The sequence below is a fragment of the Helianthus annuus genome, chromosome 17 (assembly GCF_002127325.2).
Source record: "Helianthus annuus cultivar XRQ/B chromosome 17, HanXRQr2.0-SUNRISE, whole genome shotgun sequence".
Lineage (NCBI taxonomy): Eukaryota > Viridiplantae > Streptophyta > Magnoliopsida > Asterales > Asteraceae > Helianthus > Helianthus annuus.
In genome coordinates this window covers 110789226-110799154 of record NC_035449.2, presented here as the reverse complement: position 1 = coordinate 110799154, position 9929 = coordinate 110789226, and positions in this window count along the sequence as shown.

The window sequence follows — 9929 nt, the reverse complement described above, 5'->3', positions numbered from 1 at the left end:
ATCTTTCTGATTTCGCTCCAGGATAACCAGATCAGATTTCGCTCCAAAGTGTTAAGTTTGATATTCCGCTCCAGAGTGTCTGTTATTGAAAAACGTGTTATCGAATCATGGCTGAAGAATTCTACAATGCATTCGCGACACCCGTTACACCTGTTACTGTTGCTGAAACAGTGTATAGTGAGAATGAGACGGGTACTCATCAGAAACCACCGAAGCTGATGTACATTGAGGATTTTCAGGGTTGGAAAAACCGATTTGAGAACTGGGTTCAAGCTTACAGATTTGATGCATGGTGTTCATTGCTAAAAGATTATGAGAGACCAAAGAATGAACGCGGGTTAGAAAAGGGTTTTAATGATTTTACAGAAGCTGACAAGTTGAAATACACAAGTGAAAAGATGATGATTAGCATTCTTCAGCAAGCTGTTAAAGAAGATATTTTTGTGTTACTTCAACATAACGGAACAGCTAGATCAATCTGGGAGACTTTGATTCAGAAATTCAGAGGGAGTGATGATATGATCAAAAATAAGAAGGCCTTATTGAAGAAATCGTTTGACATGTTTACTGCATTTGATCATTAAACAACCAAGCAGACCATTGATAGATACTGTCATCTGGTTCTGGAAATGGGAAGATTAGACATTCAGAAAGAGGATGATGAGTGGGTCGATAAACTAGCTGAGGCGCTACCATAGCATAAGTGGGGAACATATTTGATGGTTGTGAAACTCATGAGGAAGTCTGAGAGTATGAATTTGGCGCAATTCATTCGGAAGATTGAAGAACAGGAGCTGGATATTCAAAAAACAGCTATCATGACAAATCCAAATGCGAAACAGGATGTCAGTCTGTACTACCGAGGGAACAAGTTTGAGGCTACCCCCAGCCAGAGTCCAAAGACTAGTACTGCTTTTAGTGTTGATGGTTCTACAAGTCCAAATGCTAGCACTACAACACAAAGTGGTGGATATACTTCATCATTCTCAAGCTTTGATCCAAACAACAGCACACCTAGCCCTCAAAAACAAAATTCTACAAATCTGCAGTGCAATGTTACCTTGAACATTCAGAATGGTCAAAATCTATCTCCTAAAGTGGCTAAACAACACATGGCATCGCTTGTCGCCATGTTAGAGTCGTATGAAAGCTTGATTGCAGGACGAATTGGTAATCTGATGCTCACGAAAGAAGATTACGACCAAATTGATGCAGAGGAGCTTGAGCTGATGGATGTGAAGTGGTGTTTGGCTAGTGCATGCAGGAGAGCTTAAAAGTTTCAACAAATTACTGGCAGAGATGAATTTCGAGGAATGGCTACCTCTCCACTGGGTTTTGACAAGTCAAAGGTTACCTGTTTCCGATGTAAAGGAAAAGGTCATTTTAAACGGGAGTGTAAAAACCAAGAATCAACTAGGAGTCAAGATAAGAGCAATTATTATCAGAAATCAATCTTTCATCAGATTGATCAACAACCCCAACAAAAGGAACAGAAAACTGCTCATGGGAAAATGATTGAAGAAGCAAATAAGAAAGCTTATTTTGGTATAATAGATCAAGGTGATGAGTTCGTTGCAGAAGGATTTAGCTGGGACAATTACATACCTGGTGTGGCTCTTGTTACCAGAATTTTGGGTGAAAATGAAGATTTCCAGAAAAGAATTCCAATATTTCCAGATCTTGGAAGTGATGTTGATACAGATGATGAGGAAGAGTATCTTAACAAATGTAGAAAAAGCATTGATCCTGATAGTTTTACTTTTTTCTATGCAGATAAAGTTGAGATGCTGAATCAAAAGAAGATTGCTCGTTTGAAGAAAGAGTTAGAAGCAGCAAAGTTACTTGCTAATGAAAAGGCGAAGATAGAAGCTGGAGAAACAAACGTTGAAGAAGCTACTGAGAATGCGATAGAAAAGATTGTTGAAGTAGAAAAGTGATAGAGAAAATCGTTGAAGTTGAGAAATTTGTGGAAGTTGAGAAAATCGTTGAAAAATTTGTTGAAGTCGAGAAACTTGTCGAAGTTGAAAAGATTGTCGAAGTTGAAAAGATAATTGAAAAAGTGGTTGAAGTTACTAAGCCTTGTGAGAAATGTTCAGAATCTTGCAAAGTTTGTGAAGAAAAAGACAAGAAGATTGCTGAGTTGGAAAAGATTAAAGAAGATTTATTGTCTGATGTGAAGTATGTGAAAGAGTCCTATAATGTTCTAAACAAGACAGTTGATGGTCTGAAAAGGACAAATGCAGAAATCGAAAAAGCAAATGACAAAATGAGTGCAAATTTAATGACAAAGCAAAGCGTCATCAATGATTATATTGAAGACTGTGCTAATTTGAAGAAGGAGTTGGAACTTGAGAGAATTGAGAGTGAAAGGATTAACCGATTACTTTTGAGTTATACTACTTGCGATTATCTGATTGATTGTGTTTTCCTACTGTTGCAGGTCTTGAAGCATTCAAGAAGAAAGAAAAAGAAGAGGATGTTGGTAAGACACAAAGTGTCAAGTATAACAAGTGTCCGCCCCCAATCTTTGAAAGTTATTCTCCCAGAAATCCAAATGAGGAACGAGTTAAAAAGGCTCTCAACATCAAGTTAAAGTCTGAAATCATTGATGAATTACCAGACAATATTGATGTAACATTCACAGCGTCTGACACTGATCATGAGTCTGAGTTAATTAAGAAAGTTGTCGATCAAGTGTTGGATATGGATGAAGGGTCAAAGTCGAAGTCTAAGTCAGAAAGTTCGAGTTCGTCTGAGAAGAGTCCGAGTTCGCCAGTCAAGAGGGTTTACAATAAAGAATTCTTGTTATCAAAATCTAATTTGAATGACGGATCAATCAAAGTAGCATATACATTGAATGATTCAGACAAATTATATTCTGATGAGGAATTCCCAATAAGAAGTGTTAAAACTGAAATGATCAAAAAGGTTTTCAGATTAACAGAAATTAATATTTCTGAAATAAAAGATTTAAATCTTTCTGCAAAAGCTAAACCTTACACTTCAAGGATTCAACAAAGAGTAAACAAGAAAATGGGTTATGGTTGTGGTTATAGTTTTCAAAAGAAGCCAAACCATAATGGAAACCTCAAAAAGAAAGGTCTTTGTGACAACCCTCAAATTCACATGTATTCCGTACAATTTATTAATGATAATTAAAGTGCTTGACGACTGTGTGGAATTACTTAACTGCTCTCTGATTACTGTGTTATACTTACATGTACTTGTTAACCTACTAGTAATGTACAGAAAAGTTACTAAAAAGTCCTGTGTGATTTCCAGAATGTTAAAAATTAAAAACGTTACAAATATATATATATATATATATATATATATATATATATATATATATATATATATATATATATATATATATATATATATATATATATATATATATGACACGTTACGGATTAATTAAGCACTTTAACGAAACAACACCGAACCGAACAACCGGACTTTACCCGGAACATAAAAATATTGTCAAATTCATTGTTTTTATTTTTCTAAGCTAGTTAGGGTCCCAGAACACCCTAACACACTATATATTACACCACACATATAATCACCAACTAAACTCTTTAATTCTAACCAAGACCCTTAACCAATTAGTTGAAACCCAACTAGACACCCCCCCCCCAGCCTAATCGACCACATGCCTAAATGGTGGGATTTCTTTGATTTTTAATTAGGATATGTATGTACTCTAAGGAACATATTATCCATGGGACTAAATTGTGTTGGAGGATATAAGCACTAGCCTTTAGAACATAACCACCATTCTCAACACAACACACTTTCAAAACTTCTCTTCTTCTCTCTTCCTTGAGTTCGGCAGCCACCTTCCACCATACTACCACCATCATCAAGCTCTTGTTCAATCATTTCTCATACATACAAAGGTGTAAGAGGCCCAACAACGAAGCTCGGTGCTCTCGGAAGTGGAAGGACCTTCTCCATTCGCTATTAACCATCACTTTTCTACACTCGAACTTCCCTAGCCTTGAGCTAGTGGTAAGAACTTAGAGCCGTTCATTCTTTATGTTATTTAAGTGGTTAATAGACGTTAGAATGATAAAAAGTTAAGAAACCTTAAAGCTCATGAACAAGTCTTGAACCTAATGTGTTAAAGTGTGGATAAAGAGAAATTATGTGTGTAAATCATGTAGATCTTGTGTTGTTATGATTCTTGGTTGATTATCTGATGTTTTGCTGGTTAATATTTATGTTTGCTGTTGTTATAATCACTAAAACATGCTAACGGAATCAATCGAACACGAACTAGGAAGTTAAAGACTGAAAACAGAATCTGTCCAAGCTTTACAGCCAACTTCAGTTGGCTGTAAACAGGTCATAGACTCAACGAAAAACTGATATTTTAAGTCTAAAATGTGATATTAGGAAATACGGTTCTAATGGCACCGGAATCATAATTTTTGGACTTCGTTTACTATTTTTAAAGTGTCATTTTGTAACAGCAGCTAGAGCTGCATTTTTACTGCAGAAAATGGGCGATATGTATTCAGTCATAACTTGAGTTCTGTGTCGAATCAGCCTATGAAATATGTACAGTAGATGGACACTGATGTCGTAGTAATTGTCCCACTGGAATTTCGTCAATCCGACTTACAATGAATTTTTAATGAATTATTCCGTAGACTGCAGTCAGAAAAAGATAAATCTGATTGCAGTCCGGAAAATGAATTTTTACAAGATATTGGTGATGAATTGGATCCCGAGAATTCTACACAATAATATTTGGATCATTTAAGGCCTTCTATAAAAATTTGGGAATTTTTGGAACAAGTTAACTATTTTATTTAAATCCCCGAAAACAGCCTAGTTTTGAATTTTTAAGCTGAAACGACATAAGTTGTAATTTGCGCGTCTAATGTCGAGTATGCTATCTGTGAATGATCTAACATGTTGTATGTCTATAAAAGTGTTATGTGCAATGTCGTATGTTTGTTTATGAGTGGGGAATGGATGGGAAGTATATATGGGCATAAACAGTTAAAGTGATGCATGTTATGTGATAGATACGTGTAGGAACTTTGTGCTCTATTTAAAAATCACTAAATGACTAACTGGTAATCATATTAGGACGTGATTGATCGACCTTGACTGTTAGCTATATTTGAGAATCTAACCGAGCAAACCGAGGTGAGTTCACACACTTTCTAAGGCACGGGATTCCCGGTGGTTTGGGAATGGGTTAAAGAATTAAAACGGAATCTACATATCTTACGTAAGTAGGATATGTACGGCCATCCTCCTCGGGTAGAATGCCAGTATTAATCCTGCGTATTCTCTTTGGGAGAACTACGTACGTTCGTCCTCCTTGGGTAGGACAACAACCTTAAAACTTACTAGACAAAACTCTATCATAAGTCCCTCATTTTATATCGACTTAATCGCCGAGGCCAATGGCGAGCGGGTCATTAGTTAATAGCGCTATTAGGTTTAACAAACCTCACACCGTGCCAGTCGGACGGGCGTATACTAATGGACTATGGCAAACCATCAGTGATGCTAGACACTGATGTAGGGCACAACTTACTTGCGTAGTAGTCGATATCATACGGTCTAGTAGTTCACATGGGGAAGCCCCCACTAATCATGAACAGGGTATGGGTAATAAAGAATGAACTGGTTAAACTTTCTTTCAACTACGGGGTAACCCCCACGGCAATTACGCCAACGAAAGACAAACCACGTTTTCGGAAAACAACTTAAAACTAAACAACCAAACGTGAACTCACTCAACTTTGTTGTTGACTCATTGTTACATGCCTTACAGGTCGTTAAATGCTTGGAGCTTGCACGAGGATGGAGTCGTTGTGTTGACTCGATCCTGGTCACGTCACGCCTCCAAGCGGTAGTACTCCGCATGGTGGATTTTGGGGGTGTGACAGATTGGTATCAGAGGCATTGGTTATAGTGAACGTGGTTTTAAAAAGGGAAAAGCTTTTCGATAAAACCAGACTATAACCTGTACAGTGCTCAACGATCCACAACGACGCTTCGCTCCACGTGCAAGACTCGACACCATAAGTGGTATGATATATGTTATATTGTCGGTTAGATAGTTCTCACTGTGCATTAGTTAACGTGATAATTGCTATTTGAACCTTGTGTGCTTACTCTCTCCTGTCGTCCCACACTTACGCACTTTCGCGACACTTTTCTCACTTACGTTGCTTCATTATGAAGATCATGAGCGGACACAGAGGATGTATCAACCTCACTCAAGCCCAGTTGACGGCTTTGATCAATGAACGAGTTGCTGAGGCACTCGCAGCTGTTCTTGCAGGAGGTATAACCTGCTACTTCGACCTATCTTAGGATGTTTAGATCTTACCTTCGCGGACCTACCCTCGTGCTTAACCTTGTCATTTATTCTCGCACCACAGGTCAACATGCTCAGCCTCTTGTGTGCACGTTCAAAACCTTCATGGATTGCCAACCTAGCACTTTCAGCGGCACAGAAGGAGCTGTAGGCCTTCTTCACTGGTTCGAGAAGCTTGAATCTGTTTTTGAGATGTGTGAATGCCCCGAAGATCGAAGGATGAAATATGCTACTGGAACACTCGAAGGAGCTGCATTAACCTGGTGGAAAGCACAGGTTCAATTGCTTGGGTTGGCGGTTGCTAATGCCACCCCATGGAACGGTTTCAAGGAACTGATTAGAGAAGAGTACTGCAGTCATGATGACATCCATAAGCTGGAGGTAGAATTTTTCAATCTGAAGATGACGAGATCTGAAATTGAGGCATACACGAAGAGGTCAAATGAGCTAGCTATCTTGTGCCCTACTATGGTGGACCCTCCCTACAAACGCATTGAGCTGTACCTTAAGGGCTTGGTGCCAGAAATTCAAAGCCACGTAACCTCAGCTAACCTTGGCACTATTCAGCAAATCGTCAAGTTGGCTCATCGTCTCACTGATCAGGCAGTTGAGCAGAACAAACTGCCCAAACGTATTAGCGCCACTACTTTTGATGCTCCCAACGACAATAAGTGCAAGTGGGATGGAAATTTGGGCAAGGGTTCTACTTCGGCTCAATCCCAGCAGAGAAAGACAGACGAGTACAGGAGCCCCGGTCAGCAGCCTTCTGGGAATCAAGGTCAGGGTGGGTACAAGGGAAGTCACCCTAAGTGCAATCGATGTAATCTGCACCACAGCAGCCAGTGCAACAAGGGTCGTTGTCAGAGATGTCACAAGCTGGGTCACGAAGCCAAAGATTGCAGGAGCCCACGTCCTGTGAATCAGAATCGCCAACAACAACAACAAGCCCCACAGAACCACCAGCAGCAGCATCAGCAGGGAAATAAAGGATGCTTTCAGTGTGGCGCTGAAGGCCACTTTAAGAGGAACTGCCCCCAGCTGAACCAAAACCAGAACAACAACCAAAGAAAGGGGAACCACAATGGAAACAACAACGGAGGCAACAATGGAGGTAACAATAATGGCAATGGCGCCCAAGGTTGGGTGTTCGTAATTGGTCAGGGAGAAGCAAGGAACGATCCCAACGTGGTGATGGATAAGTTTCTTCTGGATGATTTCTTTGTTACTATTTTATTTGATTCGGGTGCCGATACTAGCTACGTGTCCTTAAAAGTTAGCCAAATGCTTAAGCGCACTCCAACACTTTTGAACACCAAACACACGGTAGAAATAGCAAACGGTAAAAGTCTTGAAGCCACACACATAGTTAAGGGCTGTAACCTCGTCCTAGCTGGTCAGACCTTCTCCATCGATCTTATTCCTATCGTTCTGGGTAGTTTCGACGTTGTCATTGGAATGGATTGGTTATCTCGACACCAAGTGGAGATTATTTGTAAGGAGAAAATCGTCCGTATCCCTCGTTCTGGTAAAGAACCCCTCGTGATTCGTGGCGACAAGAGTGGTGCTGTTGTAGGCATCATCTCTTTCCTTAAAGCCCAGAAGTGTTTACGAAAGGGCCACACCGCTATCCTAGCCCTCGTTACTGATGCATCCGTGGAAGAAAGGAAGATAGAAGACAGTCCTATTGTGCGCGACTTCCCTGAGGTATTTCCAGAGGAATTACCTGGACTTCCGCCTCATCGCCAAGTTGAATTTCAGATTGAGCTAGCTCCTGGAGCAGCCCCGATAGCTCGAGCACCTTATCGTCTAGCTCCATCAGAACTCGAAGAACTGTCCACGCAACTACAAGAACTCTTGGAAAAGGGTTTCATACGTCCTAGCTCTTCGCCTTGGGGAGCTCCCGTGTTATTCGTGAAGAAGAAAGACGGTACCTTCAGAATGTGTAACGACTACCGCGAACTCAACAAGGTGACCGTGAAGAATCGTTATACCCTTCCACGCATTGATGATTTGTTCGACCAGTTGCAAGGGTCGAGTTTCTATTCTAAGATTGACCTAAGGTCAGGCTACCATCAGCTGAGAGTCCGAGAGGAGAACGTCTCCAAAACAGCAATCAGAACTCGATACGGCCATTATGAGTTTCGGGTTATGCCGTTCGGATTAACGAATGCACCTGCAGTCTTCATGGATCTCATGAACCGAGTGTGCAAACCTTACCTGGATAAATTTGTCATAGTGTTCATCGACGACATCCTGATCTATTCTAAGAGTCAGGAGGAACACGAGCAACACCTGAGGCTTATTCTGGAACTACTTCGTAAAGAGCAGCTGTATGCCAAGTTTTCAAAATGTGACTTCTGGCTTCGCGAAGTCCATTTTCTGGGCCATGTGGTAAACAAGGATGGGATTCATGTTGATCCATCCAAGGTTGACTCGATCAAGAACTGGCCTGCACCCCGTACACCAACAGAAATCCGCCAATTCTTGGGTTTGTCAGGATACTACAGAAGATTCATCAAAGATTTCTCCAAGATTGCTTAACCTATCACTTCACTGACTCAGAAGGGTGTCACCTACCATTGGGGCGATGCACAGGAGTCAGCATTTCAGCACTTGAAGGATAGACTTTGTAGCGCGCCTATCCTCTCATTGCCTGAAGGCACAGATGATTTTGTGGTTTACTGCGATGCTTCCATCCAAGGACTTGGTTGCGTGTTGATGCAACGTGACAAGGTCATTGCCTACGCATCACGCCAACTTAAGGTTCACGAAAGGAACTACACTACGCATGACCTGGAATTGGGAGCAGTTGTTTTCGCGCTTAAGATATGGAGACATTACCTGTACGGTACCAAGTGCACCATTTACACCGATCATAGGAGTCTTGAGCATATCTTCAAGCAAAAGGAGTTAAACATGCGCCAACGCCGATGGGTCGAGCTCTTGAACGATTATATCAAATACCATCCAGGCAAAGCCAATGTTGTGGCCGACGCCCTCAGCCGAAAGGATACTATACCTAAGCGTGTACGTGTGTTACAGCTTACCATCCAATCTAACCTTCCCGCCCAGATTCGTGATGCCCAAGTTGAAGCATTGAAAGCAGAGAACATCAGGGCTGAGTCCCTACGAGGATCGAGACAACGGCTAGAACAAAAGGAAAACGGTGCCTACTATGTTAACGGACGCATCTGGGTTCCACTGTATGGAGACTTACGCGAGCTTGTGATGGATGAAGCACATAAGTCTTGTTATTCAGTACATCCTGGTTCGGATAAGATGTACCACGACCTAAAGACTACATACTGGTGGCCTGGTATGAAAGCCAGCATAGTGACCTACGTCAGCAAATGTTTGACTTGTGCGAGGGTCAAGGTCGAATACCAGAAACCATCAGGCCCACTCCAACAACCAGAGATACCTAAATGGAAATGGGAGCAAATTGCCATGGATTTCATTACTGGCCTGCCCAGATCTCAATGCGGAAATGATACCATTTGGGTGATCGTGGATCGACTAACCAAGTCTGCACATTTTATGCCTATCAAAGAAACGGGTAAGTTTTCTACTCTAGCAGACA